Raw genomic sequence first — 6919 nt, 5'->3', positions numbered from 1 at the left:
ATAGTAGTATAGCACGGGGACTGTAAAGTACTATAGCATGGGGACTGTATTGTACTATAGAAGGAGGACTGTATAGTACGGGGACTGTATAGTACTATAGCATGGGTACTGTATAGTGCTATAGCACGGGGACTGTAGTACGGGGACTGTATAGTACTATAGCACGGGGACTGTATAGTACTATAGCATGGGGACTGTATAGTGCTATAGTACGGGGACTGTATAGTGCTATAGTACGGGGACTATATAGTACTATAGCACGGGGACTGTATAGTTCTATAGAATGGAGACTGTATAGTACGGGAACTGTATAGTGCTATAGCACGGGGACTGTATAGTACGGGAACTGTATAGTGCTATAGCACGGGGACTATATAGTACTATAGCACGGGAACTGTATAGTACAATAGCATGGAGACTGTATAGTGCTATACAGGGGCGCCGAGAGGGGGGGGGAGCGGGTACAATGGGCCCGGGCTTCCAGAGGGGCCCGGTGGGGGTCGGGCGCCGTCCCTCCTCACTATCTCCCAGCAGCCGCGAGCAATCTCCTATGCCTGAGGGGGGGAGTGATTACACTGATCGCGCCCCCCCCCCTGGCTTTGCGCCGGGCTGAGGGGCTCGCAGCGCGCCGCTACGCGGCGCTGCAAATGTACATTTTTTTTCTAATTTTTTATTCAAGGGGGCGTGCCCACGCCTGCCGCGATTAGGCCACGCCCCCCTCTTACCGGGGCCCGGCAGCGCTCTCAACGGCCCTGGTGCTATAGTACGGGGACTGTATAGTGCTATAGCAGGGGGACTGTATAATGCTATAGCACGGGGACTGTATAGTGCTATAGCACGGGGACTGTATAGTGCTATAGCAGGGGGACAGTATAGTGCTATAGCACGGGGACTGTATAGTGCTATAGCAGGGGGACTGTATAGTGCTATAGCACGGGGACTGTATAGTGCTATAGCACGGGGACTGTATAGTGCTATAGCACGGGGACTGTATAGTGCTATAGCAGGAGGACTGTATAGTGCTATAGCAGGGGGACTGTATAGTGCTATAGCACGGGGACTGTATAGTGCTATAGCACGGGGACTGTATAGTGCTATAGCAGGGGGACAGTATAGTGCTATAGCATGGGGACTGTATAGTGCTATAGTACGGGGACTGTATAGTGCTATAGCACTGGGACACTATAGTGCTATAGCACGGGGACAGTATAGTGCTATAGCAGGGGGACTGTATAGTACTATAGCAGGGGGACTGTATAGTACTATAGCGGGGACTGTATAGTACTATAGTATGGGGACTGTATATTGCTATAGCACGGGGACTGTATATTGCTATAGCACGGGGACTGTATAGTGCTGTAGCACGGGGACAGTATAGTGCTATAGCACGGGGACAGTATAGTGCTATAGCAGGGGGACTGTATAGTACTATAGCAGGGGGACTGTATAGTACTATAGTATGGGGACTGTATATTGCTATAGCACGGGGACTGTGTAGTACTATAGCACGGGGACTGTATAGTGCTATAGTAAAAATGAAGTGATGCTGATTAGACCCCGTATTATTGTATGAATTATTTCTTCTCTGCACATCATTACACTGTGATGTTATTCCCTACATTGCACAGTGTGTGATAGCTTCCAGGCACCAGCCCACACATGGCCATTGCAGGGGGGAAAGCAGCCTGCCAATCCCTACAGCTGGGCCCACCTCTGCCTGCCAATCCCTACAGCTGGGCCCACCTCTGCCTGCCAATCCCTACAGCTGGGCCCACCTCTGCCTGCCAGTCCCTACAGCTGGGCCCACCTCTGCCTGCCAGTCCCTACAGCTGGGCCCACCTCTGCCTGCCAGTCCCTACAGCTGGGCCCACCTCTGCCTGCCAGTCCCTACAGCTGGGCCCACCTCTGCCTGCCAGTCCCTACAGCTGGGCCCACCTCTGCCTGCCAGTCCCTACAGCTGGGCCCACCTCTGCCTGCCAGTCCCTACAGCTGGGCCCACCTCTGCCTGCCAGTCCCTACAGCTGGGCCCACCTCTGCCTGCCAGTCCCTACAGCTGGGCCCACCTCTGCCTGCCAGTCCCTACAGCTGGGCCCACCTCTGCCTGCCAGTCCCTACAGCTGGGCCCACCTCTGCCTGCCAGTCCCTACAGCTGGGCCCACCTCTGCCTGCCAGTCCCTACAGCTGGGCCCACTTCTGCCTGCCAGTCCCTACAGCTGGGCCCACCTCTGCCTGCCAGTCCCTACAGCTGGGCCCACCTCTGCCTACCAATCCCTACAGCTGGGCCTACCTCTGCTGATTAATTGCTTGTGACTGCAGTGTACTGAGCTGAGACGCTGTCACTTTCATAGAGGCCAGTAGGTGGCCACAAAGGGGTAAGAAAGACCAGTAAAGTGAACATTGAGCCCTGTAGGATTCCCAGCTGCTGGTTATTATAACTCCAGCATCATTCTCAGAATGGTATAGATCAGTGTTTCTCATATGCTCTCCTCATGGATCCCTAACAGTGCATGTTTTCATGTTCTCCCCAGGAATAATTACCAGCACCTGTAGTTATATTGTATTAGTCAATTACCAGCACCTGTTCGCCACCTAGATGATCTGGAAAACATGCACTGAAGAGCGGGCTTGAGAAACGCTGGTATAGTGTGTGAGAGCGCCTCTGCTGTTGGAGTCAGTGAGGCCGGGGAGAGGCTCCTGCTGTTGGAGTCAGGGAGGCTGGGGAGAGGTCCCTGCTTTTGGAGTCAGTGAGGCCGGGGAGAGGCCCCTGCTGTTGGAGTCAGGGAGGCTGGGGAGAGGCCCCTGCTGTTGGAGTCAGTGAGGCCGGGGAGAGGCCCCTGCTGTTGGAGTCAGGGAGGCCGGGGAGAGGCTCCTGCTGTTGGAGTCAGTGAGGCCGGAGAGACACTCCTGCTGTTGGAGTCAGTGAGGCCGGGGAAAGGCCCCTGCTGTTGGAGTCAGTGAGGCCGGGGAGAGGCCCCTGCTGTTGGAGTCAGTGAGGCTGGGGAGAGGCCTCGGCTATGCGCTTAGTGCCTGGTCTGCTTCCGCTGGTTCCCGGCCAGATGTAGTTATCTTGGTTATAAGTGACCAACCATTGGGGTCCGATGTTCAGGAAGAGAGGGAAGGTACCTGCACCTACTGACACAATTTAGCGCTAATACTGAAGTACATATGGTTATTTTCTACTTCAGGGTCCATAGGGTATCCACTGGATACCTTGGGGTATAGGTGTGACGTCAGTCGCTGGGCACCATAGAGTTAAGCTTTTCAGCCTCCCAGGATGCACTAGGGTCCCCCTCCTATACCCCGCCCCCGAGCCAAGGCACCTCAGTTTAGTTTGGTGCCCGGCCGGAGTCAGGTGCACCTGTCGGAGTGGGGGCTAGAAGAGCCCCTGAAGCTTTCTTCAGAGCAGCTGTGGCTGCACATCTGGATGTACAGCATGGACAGTCGGTCCTGACGTCCATGCTGTCTTCCCTACACCCCCGCCGGTACCAGAACGCCGGTACCGATCCGGGGATGCTGGTGGGCATCTGGGGTCACAGCTAGCGGTGACCCCAGATGTTCCGGACCATGGCCGGATCTAAGGGGGACAAAGGTAAGCAGCGGGGTCCCGCGGTGGGTCCCCGCTGATCACATGGTCCTAAGTCCCCAGGCAGGGGGCTCCCTGGGGACTGGCTGCAGCGTGGAGCCAGGCGACCAACCTGCGCTTCCACTACCCCCTGGGACAGCGGACCGCAGCAGAGCGGTAGCGCTGCGGCGTCCCAGGGGTTAAATGCATGCCAGGGGGAGCGCGCCTTCCCTGTCTCACAGCCGGCACCTCCCCCGCTGCACACAGCCCTCTCTGCATGCTGCCGACTGGTCCTGTGGCAGCGCTCCTCCCCCAGGCCAACCTCCTCTCTGCTCCTCGGCGGCCATCTTCCCAGAACGCATGGTGAACGCTGCTGGAAGCGCTGGACGGAAGCATCGTGGTCTGGGTCCCCCCGCATACCTCTCCTCCGCTGTGGTCAGGTCTGTGTATGCAGCGCTGTGTCCTACCAGGCCCTGTGTCTGTGTAGTTGAGTGATCAGCGCTGTTAGTGCAGGAATTGTTATTTCTCTGCTTTGTATGTGACTGTGCTAGCGCTGCTGCCTGTAACTTTTCTCTAAACTGTCAGCTTTATTACTGTCCCTGTTATTTCTGCTAAGCCCTTGCGGTGCGGTGCTGAAGGGTGGTCTCTCGCCTATTTAAGTTATAATTGGTGAGAGAGGTCACATACGTGGTGCCATCATGTCCGAAAGTGATTTTCCCCTCCGGCTACAGTGTACTACGTGTAAAGTACCGTTAACGGAGGGGGAGGGTAGCGCGGAGGACCTTTGCCGGCAGTGTTTGTCCATGGCGCGGCCTCTTACGGTTACAGCACCGGTACAGGAGCCGCCCTGGGCTTGTTTCGCTCAGGCGCTTACAGCCTTAGTGGGCCAGTTAGCTCCGCAGCCCGCGTTTACACCGATGGGTTTATCCCAGCAGTCAGTGGTGTCGTCACCCATGCAGGGTTTCCCACGACAATTGGTGGTACCCCACAGTCTCCCTATTTCCCCGCTCCCGGTTTCTCAGGAGCCAGCGTGGGTTAACTCCCTGACGAGTTCTGTACAGCACTTGTCGGATGTGTTGCAAGGGGAGTCTGTGATGCGGCCGCATAAACGGCCGGTGGCGTCTGTCGGCTCCTTATGAGGATGACGAGGGGACGTCTGATGATGGGGAGATTCTGGATCCTTACGATCAGGAACCTCTCCATACTAAGGACGCTGATGCTAAGTCCAAAGTATATATTCCTGGACTTATTCGGGCAGTCCGCACAGCCTTGGTGATTGAGGACGAAGTTCCCCCAGCGGCTAAATCTAAGTATGCCTTTTTCAAAGATGTGAAGGGCGATGCCACAGTCTTTCCTCTTTCGGGTCAGTTGGTGGACCATTTAGAGGAGGCGTGGAAACAGCCTGGCAAAAGATACCAGCCGCAGAGACGCCTGGCGGTGGCTTATCCGTTCGCGGATAATTATTTTGCAAAGTGGGAATCCCCTCCACAGGTGGATTCTCACGTGACCCGTCTTGTCCGTAGTGCCACATTGTCGATGCCATCCATGTCCTCCCTTAAGGATGCTACGGACCGCAAGGTGGAGATCTGCCTGAAGTCCGCTTATTCCCTTGCAGGGGGGGCAGCACGGCCAGCTATGGCCATTTGCTGGGTTGCCAGAGCGATGGAGCGCTGGGCGGATTCATTAGAGGCTTCTTTTGATTCCGACTGTCCGGCCGAACAGGCGGAGTTGATTGGTAATCTCCGTGATTCGGCCACTTATATCAACGAGGCGGCCCTAGACATTAGTACTCTGGTATCTAGAATTTCTTCAGCAGTGGTGGCTGCTCGTCGCACCTTGTGGCTGCGATCCTGGAAGGCGGACGCAGATTCCAAAAAGGGTCTGGAGGCGTTGCCGTTTACCGGAGAAGTTCTCTTCGGTCCGGATCTGGATAAGATTGTGGCCACGCTGGCGGCAGCCAAATCGGCTTGTCTCCCGTCGGCCGCTGCTCCTTCTGGTTCTGGACCATCGTCCTTTCGGTCATCTCGGGCCCAGGGCAGGCCCAAACCACAGTCATTTCCTCGACAGGCTGGCCCTAAGAAATCGGCCAAACCCCGGAAGCAGGCATGGAGTACCAGACGTCCGGCCCCCAAGCCAGATGACAAGCCTGCGGCCTGACGGTCCGGGCCTCCCTTTGGGGGATCCCAGGGTGGGAGGCCGCCTGCTGCATTTAGCCCAGTGTTGGTCGGCCACTACGACAGACACTTGGGTTCTGGAGGTGGTTTCCCACGGATACGCCCTCTCCTTCCGGCACAGACCCCCGGCTCGATTCTTCACCACGGGTCTACCATCAGACCGGAACAAGGCTACGGAGCTGCGGAAGGTATTGCACACTATGCTCCAGGCTGGAGTTATAGTGCCTGTTCCATTCTCCCAGAGGGGCCAGGGTTTCTATTCAAATCTATTTTTGATACAGAAACCCAATGGGTCGTATTGTCCGATTCTCAACCTCAAAGCACTCAACAAGTCTTTGCGGGTTCCGAAGTTTCGGATGGAGACCCTACGGTCCATCATTCTGGCGCTGGAACCTGGGGACTACATGGTGTCATTGGACATACAGGACGCTTACCTGCATGTCCCTATTCTTTTGCGCCATCAACAGTTCCTCAGGTTTGCAATCCGCAGCGACCACTTCCAGTTTCGGGCGTTACCTTTTGGCCTGGAGACAGCACCACGTGTTTTCACCAAGGTGGTGGCGGTCATGGCGGCTTCTCTGCGGCTGCAGGGAGTCCGCATGTTGCCGTACTTGGACGACCTGTTATTGGTGGCAGGATCTCCAGAGCTCCTGTTACAACACTTGGACCTGACCATTGCACTGCTGCAACGGCACGGCTGGCTAATCAACTGGCAGAAGTCCACTCTAATCCCGTCTCGGAGGATTCTGCATCTTGGAGCCTTATTGAACTCGGGACAGCAAAGGATCTTCGTGACGGAGGACAAGATCTCTTCTTTACAGTCAAGGGTGCGCAGTTGTCTGCACAGCCGCCGGGTGTCCCTACACTCTGCGATGAGGTTACTGGGCTCCATGGTGTCAGTGTTCGACATGGTGGAATACGCCCAGTTTCACTCCAGACCTCTGCAGCACCTGATCCTGTCCAAGTGGAACGGGCTGCCTCAGTCTCTGAAGTCCCAGACGATTGTGATCACCCCGGAGGTTCGCCTGTCCTTTGCGTGGTGGTTACAGACGACCCACCTCAACAAGGGACGTCCGTTCTGGGTTCCAAATTGGGTCCTGTTGACAACGGACGCCAGTCTTCGGGGCTGGGGAGCAGTTTCGGGTCCACACTTGTTCTAGGGCAGATGGACGCCGACAGAAGC

Source organism: Taudactylus pleione, unplaced genomic scaffold, assembly GCF_031769625.1.
Source record: "Taudactylus pleione unplaced genomic scaffold, aTauple2 ptg000635l, whole genome shotgun sequence".
Taxonomy (NCBI): Eukaryota; Metazoa; Chordata; class Amphibia; order Anura; family Myobatrachidae; genus Taudactylus; species Taudactylus pleione.
The sequence above is the reverse complement of the archived record's forward strand: the minus strand, read 5'-3'. Positions refer to the sequence as shown.